At 37.4% G+C, this 14598-nt stretch overlaps 1 protein-coding gene across 1 annotated transcript in view; it reads left to right on the top strand.

Annotated features, from left to right (window-relative positions):
* The first annotated feature begins 13686 nt into the window (after positions 1 to 13686).
* RASSF9 (Ras association domain family member 9) overlaps positions 13687 to 14598 on the top strand; it is a 30000-nt gene continuing 29088 nt past the window's right edge. The window contains exon 1 of the mRNA XM_050325079.1: positions 13687 to 13700. The gene's annotated coding sequence lies outside the window, so the exon portion shown is untranslated. The remainder of the gene's footprint in view (positions 13701 to 14598) is intronic.

Here is a 14598-nt window from a genome sequence, read left to right as displayed (position 1 = left end):
CGGGCTGAGGGGCGCGGGGTCCCCCGTCTCTCACCGCACGCCCAGCCCTCTGTGCGAGCCCCGGAGCCGGGCTCTCCTGCCGTCCAGCTGATGAGCCGTAAAGCCCAGGGAAATGATCCGAAGGTCAGGGCAGGGTAATCTCTAACGTGTAGGTATAAAAACGTAAAGCTGAAGACTGGCGTCAGCCTCCATTGTGCTACTGCTTTTGCTGTGGGTATTTTTTTGGTTTGTGTTTTATTTTTTTTTTTTTTAAATTTTGTTGTTGTCGTTGGGGTTTTTTTTACCCAGATACACACAAATGCTCCATATGTTGAATGCAGATACCACAATGCAGAACATTTCGGTCTCTCCGAATACATTTAAGGGCAAATACACATGGCACACGTAGGCAGGAACACACTCCGAGAATAAATTCTTCTGTTGTGGATGTGCTCTTTACCGCAGAAAGGTTCCTTGAAAATGTGAAGAGCAAAGACGGGTATTGCTTTCTTCCCGCACCCTCTGTGAATGAATAGGTGTTGCAGAAACAGAAAACACACAGAATTTTCAAAATCCTGCCACAAAGAACACCTGGCAAGAAAAGTTTAATTAATTGGATTCTTTCATAATTTAATCAACTTTTGCAGCACAACAGAATTTAAATGTAAATGTTTTGGTTTATGGTCAAATAAATACACACAGAAATGAAGTTGAGTGCATTGCCATGGTACTAGCTGTTTTAAGAACACATTTTTGCATAGAGTATATCTTTCTGTACTACTGGGAGAGAAATTAAAAACAAACAAAATCCCCAAAACACATTTAGTACATTGTATAGGCTGTGCTAGTCTACCAGAAAGTTTCAGCTATTGCACATCTGCCTTAGCACTGAGGTTAGATTAGCTAGCCGCTCACGCTTCCCTCTAGTCCTATTTTCTATTATTTCTATGATGTAGAAAGACCAATCTGCAGCTGATTTTTCTCTGTGGGTGTTCAAGAGTCCAGAAAGCTCTATGAATGAGAATCATATTTCATAGATATTTTCTAGTGCCTACTCTCTGTCACAGATTTCTTCAATAGTCTAATTACACATATCCTTATATAATTGGAATTTAAAGGAATTAATTTTACTTTTTTTGTCAGGAAGAGAGTAATTTCCATTAATCTTGCCATTAAAATCTCTGATCACCTAATTGTTGCTTTTTCTTTTTTTCCCCTTTTTTTTTTTTTTCCCTGAGTTAATAATTACTAGTGATTTCAAGAGGATAAATGTATGGTATGTTATGAGCCATAATATTTTTTTCATTGCTCTATTTTCCCTTTTTTTGTTCTTGGAAAATGACAAGGCAGAAACTTCAGTGCTGAAAATCTTTGCTTTCTGACCATGCCCTTCTTGACATATTATCTTCAAGTCCCCTGGATCAGGCACAACTGAGCTTGGACAATTACATTTTTTTCTTGGTAGAACTCAACTGTCTTCTGTTTCTCAGATGCTCCTTCACTTACTTTTTCTACCTCTTTCTTACATCCGTATCTTATACTACTTCACAAAGAACTGCATAATATGAATTTTAGAGAAGCTTTTACAAGGAAAAAACCCAAACTCTTGGCAGATCTCTGTCTCTCTCTCTCTCTTTAAACATTCCTAGCTAAAGAGAATATTTATAACTATTCATTAGTGCCAGTTGGTTTGGGAAACTCAGCTTATCTTCACTTGCCCTCAATGTGTGATTTAGATGGCCTGTCCAGGCCTATTAATCAGATCAATTCACAGCTGCAAGGCATCTGAAGATAATGAAACAATCACACAAATGGCAGATTCATGGAAGAACAGATACATGAACCTCTATTTACTTTGTCATAAAACTACCAAAACATATGGATAACATCAAACACAAGAGCTGTAATCACCAAACAGAAAGAGAACCATTCTGCTAATGATCCTGGAGTAGAAGGAAGTGGAGATTACTATTAGGAACTCTCAGTGTTCCAGGTAGCAGTCTTATGCCTTTGGAATGGAAATAAACATAGTGGCAATGAATGGAAGGCAGTTCAAGATGTTCAATCCTTTCATATTAATGTCTAAGAACTTTTTATGGTTTTTAGCCAAATCTATCAGTAGTTCTAGAAGTATGAAAACTTTAAGAGGAATCATTCTGGGGGTGGTCAGCAAGACAAAATTTTGTACAGCAAGCTCACTCACACTCTCAAATTTGAATTTAGTTGTGATGATTAAGCTCCTTTGCCCTACAACAGTTTGACTATCAGCAGTTTAGGTTAATATGCTGCTCAGAAAACTGATGACTCAATTTCTATCATTTCAGGTCAAGGAACAAGCTCAAGCAAAGCAACAGGGCAGATAGGGAAGGGTATTCAAAGTACATTTAAATCATTAAGTCAGACAGTGCAGCTGAATTTCCCAGGCATTGTGAGTTCTCAGCATCTCTTTCTCTGAGCTTAAAAATAGAATTGTTTTGATCAGGACAGTAATGCTCAACAATTGATAGTATATTGAACTGCTGAAAGTCCCAGAGACCACCTTTGCTGCAAAGGATATCAGAAAAGAATTCAAAAGTAAAGGGGAGTAGGTGCACCATCATTTTAAAGTAAAACATTAAACATTCTCCCTACTTCAAACCTAATCTCTTCTAACCAGTCTGTGACTAATTTTTTTAGATTTGTGAGGTTGTACAATTTAAGGAAACTTTGAGAAGTCAACTGAGTAATATTAAAGAACTTACTGCTGTAGGAAAAAACTCAAACACATAAGCAACCACATTATTATCTGAATCAAAAGTATTTCTTAATATGCAACAAATTTCTACAGCATTTTGTAAGAAGCTACAAATCAGCAGAAACTTTTTGGATGTCTAATGAGCTCACCCTTTGTGTTTGAAAGTTCTGGGGCCTGAAACTGTGAAGGTGACATTGTGCATAGCCTCTACATGAGGTCTACATGGATGGTAGAGGATTTTTTCTTCATGCTCGGAGATTTTAAACAGCAACAACATCTCAGAACCCTAGGGAATCATGATTCTCAAATCACAGAAAATTTAAAAAAATCATTTCAACAGAATAATTTGAAGTACCATTTCGTCTTATGAATTAATTTTTTTCCATTAAAGCACAGCCATTAAATTTCCAGAACTGTGAGATTCAAGTCTTAAGTTGTAATGAAAAGACAGATTCTATATTTCCTTTACTATAAAGCAAACACAGCATGTACGCATCTACACACAAACAGTTAAAACAACTGGAAATACAGACTTTTTTGACATGTATGTAACAGTTTGGAAATTGTTTAAGAAAAGTCAATTTGGATATAAAAGACCACAGGAATACAATCTTCACTCCTACTCCTAATTTCAGTTTCTGTTTTATTTTTTTCCCTTTTACTAGAACCCTTCTATGTGAGAACCAGTGCAGTTAGAAGTGCCACCACAGTGTGTCATGGGAGTTATGCTTTGGGCACCTCCTCCTTACCCTCACCTCTCAGTAATTCATTCCCAAGCTAGGCTGCCTCTTTCTCATTTCTCTGATTACATATTTTCCACAAATTCCTAAGTTAATCAATTTTTCATTTCTCTCCAGTGAGCTATGAATATTTTAATTTAAGTTCCAGGATCTAATATATACAATACACATGGGTAAAAGACCTTATATAACTTTGTTGACTATTACATATTCATGTAATCCTCTGCTCATCAGACTGATCATGTTTTATAATTTTTTGTTAAACAGATGAAGTAGTTAAAAGATGCAAAATTATTATTTTAATACTATTACTGTTGGACTGATCAGATAACAATGATTATCCATAATTTCTGAAAGAGCAAAATGAAATTGATCTGAATTCAAGGGGTTGACTTTCTTTTTCCCCATAATATTCAGTTTTTTTCTGCAATTATTCTTCAGTGTTCCATGGAACGTGGTAAAAGAAGACATGCAATATGCATTGTCATATATTACACTGGTTCAAGTATGCCCATATAAATAGGAATTGGACTCTACACCGTGAAACTTCTGAAACCACATTTCCTGCCACTTTCATAAATTTCTTAAATAATTGTGCTTGTTCCTTGTACTTGAAAGAGAAATTAACCTTAACTAGTTATTTAAAATCACATAGCCATGAAAAGATTTTGAATTAAAAATACTGAGGAATATTTACTCTGTGCACAGTAAAGAGATGATATGTTATTATTACTGTAAATCAGTGAGACAATGCTGAGACCTTCATCTTGACCAGTTATGAGTTCTTCTCCAGGAGTCCTTAAGACATTTCTAAACAACTAGTAAACTTTTTTGTTTTGGTTTTTTGTTTTTTTGTTTGTTTGTTTGGGGGTTTTGTTTGTTTGTGTGTGTTTTTTTTTTTTTTGTTTTGGTTTTTTTTTTGTAATAAAAGGGATCCTCAAGAGTCATGGACAGCCTTGCACATTTCTTCTACTGAAACATAAGAAAAAACTATGAATCGCTTAGTTTGTTAGTTATTTTACTGCCATCTTTCAGTTTTAAGTTATTTTTCCTTCAGAAATTTCATTAAGCAGGGCAAAAGCACCAGTTTTAAATTTCTTCTTAATATACAAGGTTCTTGGTTTTATGAGTAGATTGTTCAAAAATTATTGTTAAAATCATTGGTTTTGATTTACCAGTAACACTCAGTAACAAAATATGGATTCAAAGAACTGTGGTTTCAGTACTGTGCCAGCACATACAACACTTCTGCAACTTCCAGCTTTTTTACCTATGAGGGATGGAAAGCGTCTACGTAATTTGCACATCTGTGAACTGAAATTTGCATGCATAGTATTTAAGGAGACTGAAAAGCAGACATCCCAATAAAGACAGTCAAAGTGGTAATAAGAATACGTTACAACAGCAAACACAGGCAACCAATCATTTACAACACAAGCAAAAACATCACTGACAAAGAAAAAAAGCACCCTTTCTGAAAAATAAAAAGAGGCTTTGCATCTGAGAAATATTTTGCATTTGCATAACACCTTTCAATTTCAGTGCTTTATAAACATGAATTCACTATAGCCATGTCTAAACTAGAATGCAGCTTATAAATACATGCTGTTCTCGAAAAAAAATGTTTGTAATCTGTGGCAGCCTATACCAGCCTAGTTTTTACTGTTAAGGCTTATCACAGGGAATGCTAAAGAGCTGCTATGTTTATCTCTATCCCTTATCAAAACCATCGAGAGCAATGCATCCTCCTGAATATGTCATGACAGTAGTTCCACATCTGTGATCACCAACCACATCATAACAACATCAAGCCTTGGTGTACTCCCTCCTCTCTCTCCCCCCCCCCCCTTTCCCTCCCAACAGAAATATGTTAGACTGGCAAGAGAACAGTTGTGCTGTTATAACTGCAGGTAAACTAGGGGATTCAGTATGCACAGAGTGCTCACACCCCAGATTAACATGCTGATGTCAGCCATGCCTTGTGCTGCAGACATGATCTCAGCTTCAAACCACCATCCTGGTGCATTGATTTGTGCTACTGGAGCCATGTTTAATTGAGACCCAGAGGGGACTGTTTTCTAATCACTCGATGATGTAGCCCCAATCCTGAAAACACCTCCATACATGTCTAATTTTAAGAAGATGAGAAGCATGACTCAAATGTTAAAACTTAAGCTTGTCTGTATCTGTGAATTTCATGTACTCACACTGAGGAACATGAATTGTTGATTTAAACAGTGAGGCCTGGATTGCAATCTTGATTTTAGTTGAGATACCTACAGAATACTTTGGGCATCAACTGAAAATAATGTTAGCAGTCAAAGATTACAAGCAGATTTGAATAGCATTACACTTAGGGATGGTACTCTGTAGCATTTCATATTGTTGATTTAGGTAAAACTAAAACTTTTTAAAATCAAGAATAAACTTCCATTTCTTCCTGCTTTGCTCCTCGTTGTCCCCAGTCTCCCCCGGCTGAACAAGTGCTCCAGCTGTTTTCACTGGTAACTGGTGAGACAGCTCAGCATTCACTGTTTAGTCCAACAAGTAAATGATACCTTTGCATAGCTACAATGATCTCTCTTCATATGGTCATATCTTTGTGAGTAAGGCAAACCACTGGAAGTGAGCCTCTCTTACTTTACTTCCATGAATACCACTAAATGGAAAGGGTTTATTTACAGAGATGAGATCCCTTTGCTGTGTGAACAGCCAGCTGAGTTATTGGTGCAGAAAGAATAATGTTAGATAGCATCACTATATACCTAAGGGATGTTAGAAGGTGTAAAGAGTTAAAAAACATAAGCAGATGTGACGTGTTATTTCTGGCAGGCTTACACAGGTCCATTCTGTGTATGTAACTCCTATTCCCTACAATCTAAAGCCTTAGAAGAAGGATGTGCATCACAGAACAATGCTTCAGTGGCAGATGCATTTGATTATGGGTTTTCAGAGATTCAACTCTTGCTAGAATCATAGAATCTTTTAGGTTGGAAAAGACCTCTTAGATCAAGTCCAACTTCCAGCCTAGCACTGCTATGTTGACCACTAAGCCATGTCCCACATCTAAACATCTTTTAAATACCTCCAGGGATGGTGACTACGATTCCAAAGCTTACAACACTTTCTATGAAGAAATTTTTGTTCGTATCCAACCTAAATACTCCGTGGCACAGCCTGAGGCCCTTTCGTCTCATCCTGTCACATGTTACCTGGCATTTGTAGAGAGCAGTAAGGTTCCCGCTGAGTCTCACTTGTTCCAGGCTAAACAGCCCCATCTCCCTTGGCTGCTTCTCATAAGACTCGTGCTCCAAACCCTTCACCAGTTTTTTTGCCCTTTCTGGACAGCTCCAGCACTTCAATGACTTTTAGTAGTGAGGGGCCCAAAACTAAACATGGTACTCTAGATGTGGCCTCACCAATGTTGAGTACAGGATGACACTGACCAAGTTTACAGTTTTCCAAAGTTTTCCAGAAACCTAGTGTCATGGTTTAACCCCAGCCATTACCCAAGCACCAAGCAGCGTCTCACTCACTCCCCTACCAGCAGGACTGGGGAGAAAATCAGAAGGGAAAATGCTAGAAAAGTTATGGGTTGAGATAAAGAGTTTAATAGGAAAAGCAAAAGTCATTCATGCAAGCAAAGCAAAACAAGGAATTCAGGCAGGTGTTCATCCATCTCCAGGACAGCAGGATCCCATCACGCTTAGTGGTTACTTGGGAAGATAAACACCATCATTACAAATGTCCTCCCCTTCCTCCTTCTTCCCCCAGATTTATAGATTGAGCAGGATGTCATATGGTATGGAATATCCCTTTGGTCAGTTTAGCTCAACTGTCCCAACTGTGTGTCTTCCCAAACTCTCATGCACCCCCAACTTCTTTGCCAGTGTGGCAGTACAAAAAGCAGAAAAGGCCTGTGTAAGCACTGCTCAGCAACAACAAAAACATCTCTGTTATCAACACTGCATTCATCACAAATCCAAAATACAGCCTCATACTAACTGCTGTGAAGAAAATTAACTCAACCAAAATCAGCACTACTAGAGATAAGGAGTTGCCTATTATTTACACATTTGTTTACAACAGGTAGTTCAGATTTTATGCTGACTTCACCAAATAGCTCATGCTGGGTGATCCTGTACATTGTCTTTTCATGGAATAAGACTTGCCGTTGTGTTTTGAAATTCTTACAGAGTGCAGATACCAGCACCATCAGAACACAGCCTATAGTCCTTGTACAAGGGTAACAGTAATTAGGCAAGAATGCAAGAGAATAGGACACTGCCACACATAGCCACCATTCGTGCTGCCCCCTGCCACTACACATTACTGCTAGTTGTCATCCATATTTGCAGTGCTGAACATGTCCTTTTGCATGTACAATTCAACGGCAGCAGTTCCTTGCCAGATCATACCCTTTGTGGTTATGTAGCTGATTGTGTAGCAGTCCTGGTCATAGATTTATGCACCCAACCAACTAAATCTTTTTGGAGTAAGGCCTTCAAGCCATCACACAGGCTTGCACAGTCAGCCATAGTCACAGTCAGGGAGTGACTGTTTTCTCTCCACTGCTACATCTAGCACAGAGGATCTAGGCTTAAGTAGGAAAAGTGTCCATTCATATCAGAATCAATGGGAGTGAATTATCTAAACAGCTTTGTGGATTTGGACTAGGTAAATGCTAAGTCAAAAGTCTCTATAACTTTTTACTAGATAACTATATTTCCTTTATACTGCTTCAGGAATTAGGTTACTGGCAGTCAGAGGAATGGAGAAGAAACCAGTGAGGTACATTGCTTTTATTCTCAAAAGTTTAGATGCCTGGGCCTCAGGGAATATTCTTGCTAAAGTAATAATTAACAATTTACCTTTGAAAAAATATGTACTTGACCAAGAGGCACAAAAGAGTTTCACAGGAACAATAATTTACAAGGAGCCAAGTACTGTGAGGCATTATACCCCAGTTCAAGATGTGAGAACATCTTCAGCAGAAGATGTGTGTCTTGACATATGTAACTGTGCTGTGTAAACTGTCTCATCCTTCTTCTTTGTTTTGGTCTATTGGATGCATCCCACATATCTTTCCACCTTTTGAAAATATTCCTGATGTTATCTAGTCTGAAATGTCATCTCTGGCATCTGTGTCAGAAATATTCATGCAAAATCCATCTAAAACTCTCATTAGAGACATATGTTCTTTATTGGAACTGCTGCTAAATCTGTGAAAGAGAAAGTGTGTCTTACATTTCTGAAAGACTCAGATAGTTTTGATTGTATTATTACAGTTGAAATAGACAAAGATGCTAGAAAACACGATATAAAATATTCTACCCCTGCTGGAGAGTAAGCTCAATACAATTGTTTGGGGGGGGGTTGTAGTTTTTTTATTTGTTTTTTTTTCCACTTCTGTGTCTTCAGTTGGTACTATTTGAATTACTTCATCCTGAAGTTAACACCAGGTTTATTCTTAAGTGAATATTCTGTGCAATAAATCCATTTTCCAGTTAGGATGAAAGTAAGAAATTCTCTTGGATATAAATTTATATATAAAATGAACAGTCTCAAGAAATTTTGGTTGGTTTTTCTGTTTTTTTAGTTCTAAGGGAGAAAAACCACTTCACTGTCCCAGATATCAGTCTTTCCTAACACATTTGCAGTTGTTCGTTTGTGTGAAAAGACCCTGATCAGGAAAAGCTCCCACTGGTTTCAATGAAAAAGCTTCAAAAAAAGCACATAGAAATGTGAGTGTAATTGCCTCCAGGTTTATATCATATGTAGATTCCTACCCTCCTGCTTTTTTGTTGTTTTGTTTTTTAAAAAATGAAGTGAGAGAAATATTTAGAAACTGCTAAAATTTTCATATATCATGTATTAGAAGATTTCTTATTCTTCATGATGCCCTAATTTCCTTTAAAAGTAATTCATGAACTGGCAATCTGCCACTATACGATTACAGAACGGCAGCTTTTTGCCACTGTGGAATTATAAGTGATACTTCCATGTTCTCCTAGATAAGACAGGATGGGAGTAGGGAGTATAAAAATTTGCTTCTGTTCTTCTGAAAAACAGGCAGCAGAGATATTCTACCAATTAGGCAGAGTCTGAGTATTTTCCATGCATGGCTGGAATCTAGCAAGGGAATAGAGCTTGTATTTTAATGTGTGTCTGGCCCATTTGAGAGTCGACATCTGGAGAAGATCTCTCTCTGTGCAAGAAGACGAGAACAGGCATGCTGGAAGCTTACATCAGGGAAACAATATCAAGGATTTTGGTGTAAAGTTGAAAAGTGATAGGCTTAATAGGTGCAGGTACTGACAGGATCTCAGGGACTGGCATTAAATAAGAACATGAGTACTCACTCTGTGATGACTGGAATAGTGCACACCTCCAGGGGACATTTATTTCAGATGTTTGTCTTTAAAAAATGTTCTCATTCAACAGACAAGAGCACACTCTTGGTAAGAAGCAACTTAAAAATACAGCAATCAAGAAGAGAGGTAAACTATACGTGGGGCATGAAGGCTCCCTACCTTGGAGGCTGTCTGGTAGATATGTGGTCATTGTCCTTTTTAAAGCTTGTGTGATTAAAATTTGGGTAGGAAGAGGAGGAACAATAATGTTATTCTCCAGTTTGTGGTTGAAAACCATTTATTCTCCTCCTGTGTGAACCAAGATCTTCGGAAAGTCCTAACTATTCATAAACCTCATAAAACTATGAGATGTGAAATGTATGGATATTATCATGGCAGACCAAAAGACATACAATTAATATTCCCTTTATTAATCGCATAGTGGTGTGCAAAGAATGCCATGAATGGGGGTTTACAGTCAGGGGACTGTCCTAAGAATATTTCCATTGATTTTTCCTGTATTCCTTTGTTTTCTATGTTTTTAAAAGTCTTCAAATAATTGAAAATAATACTGTCAGTTGCTTATCTACAAATCCTATGATCCTATTTCCTCATTTAGTGGTGCAAGAACTGCCATTGCTTATCCTTGGATGTAGACAGCATAAGTATTTTTTTCAGTAACAGTAACATTATGCAAATCTAGCATATGTCTTTTGAAAGAAAAGCATTAAAAAAGTTTTAATAAAGGTATTCAGAAAAATTATTACATTTGTATCAGGAAAGTATTTTTTTCATAATTTTGAAAAAGGGAAAATATTTTCTTTGTGTCTCTTCAACTTCTAAACACTTCCAGTCATAGGAAGTTTCTTTAATATACTGGTGTGTTTTCAAAATATCTTTCTCGACGGAGGCAGTCTGAGCTTCCAGGGCTCCTAGAAGCGTACTCAGAGGAATTTTAGGTTTTGTGATAAATCCTCTACATCAATCATTGTATGGCAGCTTGGGACACAACAGTTCATTTAAACTGCTCTCTTTGATAATAGTCAGAGCTATTATAAGTCAGGCATTTACACCAAAGAATATAACCACAAAATAGTATTATAGCATGCTGCAAAAGTTGTTATGAAAAATAATAGTATAATATGTTTTGTAAGAGGATTTAAAAAAAATAGTAAAGGAGGGTATTATGTAAAACATTTAACCCCATCTACTGTTTCTAAGATAACTGTGCAAATCTGTAGGAGCAGAGAATTTAGTTCATGTCTCTTAACACAATTTTATCAAAATCACAGTGAGAAAAAAGGACCTGTTAGAGAGCTGAAGAAGAAATGCAAGAAGAGCAATTTTCATGTTACATCCAATCATCAACGGAAGAGTTGCTCTAGCAGATCATATAAAATACCTTACTGGCATAATATCATAGAAACATAGAATCATAGAATCAACCAGATTGGAAAAGACCTCTGAGATCATCAAGTCCAACCCTTGATCCAACACTGCCATGGTTACTAGACCATGACACTAAGTGCCACATCCAGTCTCATCTTAGAAAATATCCTGTCTCTGATAGTGGGCACTAGTAAATGTTTACGAAAGAGTGCAAAAGTAAGGCAAATATGAAGTAGTTTTTTTACTCCCATCATGAAGTAATCAGCAATTCAGGGATTTTCAGAGCTGAAAGTTTATTTGCACCACTATATTTAACAGACACTGTGACGGACAGAAGGATGTTTTGCTCACTTAATTTGCTTCACCCTTTATCGCAGATTTTTCAAGTACCTAACAGACAAATATTTGCACCATTACAGAAGGAGTAAGAATACATAAGAGAGAATAGTGTTGGAATAGAAAAATGGCAAGTTCAGTCACAAGACATTGTCTCAGTACCTCATGAAAGAAAGGAGAGAAAGAGATTTTGGGCTGAATGAAGAATGTGTTGACTGAGATTTTCATGTGGAGACAAAGAACTTGACTCCCTATCTGTGGATTTTCTCCTTACCAATGCTTAGGAGTAATTGTAGAATATACAAAACTAGTTCTGTATCTGAAACATTGAATAAAAAACCACTTGCAGGGAGTCAAGATGACTGTTTTGATCACTGCTGTATTAAAGTGTAGGAAAATCCTTACATGGAAGTCCTATACAAGAGGGCACAGCAGCCATGATGGTACATTTGAAACAGTCTGCAAGTCAAAAGTAACCTGTGAGGTTTTCTGTGTTTTAGGCTATGCCAGTAGCTAGCCACCTGTAGGGAAAGAAAGGGAAAAGAAAAAGAAATTTGAGAAACCGCTGGACCAAGGTGATAAAAACACAAGTATCCAGTGATTTTTCTAACCTCTATTGGCCTTAACCTCCATGGTTTTGCTTCATCTCTCTTTTGAACTGTTCTTACTTTTGTTCTTCCCAACATTTGCAGTCAGAGGGTAGTTCTGTCATTTGCTTAAAAGTACAATCTTTTTATCTGTATTTGTTTTAAATTTGCTGTCTGATTACTTTTTTCAGCAGGCCCTTATATTTATATTGTGAGAAATAGCTGTTTCCTGTTTAGTTTCTCTATGATGTAGATTATCATAGAGCTCTCTTAAATTAATCAGATATTCACTTTTCTTTAGATTCAAGGGTCTCATCTCTCTACTTAATTTCTCCTCATGTATTAAAATTATGTTTTATGTTAAAACTCTCTTGCTGCCATTTGCTTCATATCCTTCTTCAGATAGGCTACCTGGGATATTCAAAATGTAGACTCAGAATGAAAAGTTTACAGTGGCATAACAAGCTTTTCTAATTCCTTCTGCATTCCTTTCTCATTAATTGTTAACTCTCTTTTTTGTTTGGATTTAGTTTTAGTTTTAACAGTATAGAACATTGATCTAAGGTTTCCCATCAACTGACCCAAATAAATTACATTTCCAAGATGTGACACTTTAATGGTTTGTTTAGATTTTCTTCTCAGTATATTACTCTGCACTCGTCAACATTACCTTCACCTGCCATATTATAATCAGCCACTAATCTTCTGAGTTCATTCTGTAAATCTCAAGTAAACCGAGCAGGACAGATCCACAAGTTCGCTGAAAATGGATCACCCGCTTTCCTGCCTGTCAATGAGTTATAACCCTAACACTGACCTTTCCCTCTTACTCTACTTGATCATCTAGTCTAGTGTCTTTTATTCATACATTTGGCTGTACTTAAGCAGCCATAAGTATTTATGATGGTTTAAAATGAGGGAGTCAAGGTATCAGAAGCAGCCTATGCACAGAGCAAGGAATCAACAAATTGCCCTGTTCCTAAGGTAGCTTTTACTGTCTCCATTTAGCCACTTATTGCTGTAGCCAGAACCAAGTAATACAATGTGGCTGAGCCAATCTAGCTGCTCAAGGCTGCTCAGACAAGACGTCTTCCTCCCACATTTCTCTGCCCACATTCTTGGCCACATGATCCTGTTTCTCTCCTCACATACCAATCTTGCCAATTGTCTGATACCTCAATAAGCCAATTTAACTAGTTAGCCCACAAAAAGCTGTCTGTTCGCTTTCATGTTTCAAGTCCGTTTTCCATCCATTTAAAAAGTTGAATGGTATAAGCACAAAGCCTATTGACAACCATACTTGGCACAAGGAAAGGGTCAGGAGTCTGTGGCTAGTGAGAGGAGTAAGACCTCCCAAATTTTAAGGACAGCAAGCCATTAGATTAGATGAAGTCATTTCTTGTAAACCCACTCTTAGAATAAGTTAAGGTGCCAAGCTGCCCTGACACTCAGCCAAAGGAGGCCTTGCTCCCCCCCACTACTTCCAAGTTCTCTTTTGCTTCCTCTCTTCTTTCTCTTAGTTCTCCTGCCTTGATTCAGCTCTGGAAATCACACTGTCTGAGTGATCTTCTCTGATCCCGAGGTAAGCCAACTCATCTGAGCAATCAGCCAAAATAGAAGGAATGAACTTTTTTTGCCAGTTTACAAGGAGATCAGATGAGATCCCAGAGACTGTTTAAGATAAGCACTGAAACTAAGTGGTGGGTAAGAGAGATAAGAAAGGGAAGGAGGGAGCAGTAGCACACCCCCTCTTTGTTGCATTTAAAAGTTAATTTGAAACTATACCCACAGATTAATATGGTTAAAGCTGTGTTCCAAACCTGGGTTAAAGCTGGGTTTTAAAGCAGTGCTGTGCTGCAGTATTTTTATCAAAGAGAGGAGTAAAACATTCAATGTGAGCTGCTTTGGAAGATGGCAAATGAAACATTGCAATTTATTAACCTTAGGTTTTCTGATCAAGCACCCAAGATTGGCATCCATATTTATTGTTAGGTAAGTTGGTGGCAAGTGATGCTCTAGTGTTTATAATTCCCCTTCCTTCTCCTTTAAATCAGAGTGAATAATTGACATGTCTTTCTGAAGAAAGACTAGCTCCATACATATGCATTTTATGGAATGTTTTCAAAAAATGAGTTCTGCAAACCAAACTATCTGCCATTCATTCATTACTTATCCTAGAGGGAAGATATTGTGACAGAACTATTTGGCTGGGCTTCTTAGTATGTAGGTGAAATATCTGATGTTAACAACTATTCACCTTATAGATTTTTGCATGAAGAAAGTGATTAGAAGGTGATCATACTCAAGATTTGAGTGGTGGTTGCTTTTTATGCCCCTATGGCATGCTGGGAAGTGCCAGGGCCCTAGTCTGGAATGTTGGCTCAAAATTCCTGGAAGATCAGAGCTGGAGTTTAAAGAAAACTAAGGACATGTACATACAGATACTGATAGTTAGAGGCACTTTGGAAGTTTAAGGACAA

This window comes from Myiozetetes cayanensis, unplaced genomic scaffold (assembly GCF_022539395.1).
Source record: "Myiozetetes cayanensis isolate MyiCay16 unplaced genomic scaffold, myiCay2020 scf3, whole genome shotgun sequence".
In the NCBI taxonomy this organism is placed as follows: domain Eukaryota; kingdom Metazoa; phylum Chordata; class Aves; order Passeriformes; family Tyrannidae; genus Myiozetetes; species Myiozetetes cayanensis.
This window is presented reverse-complemented; position numbering and strand designations above follow the sequence as displayed.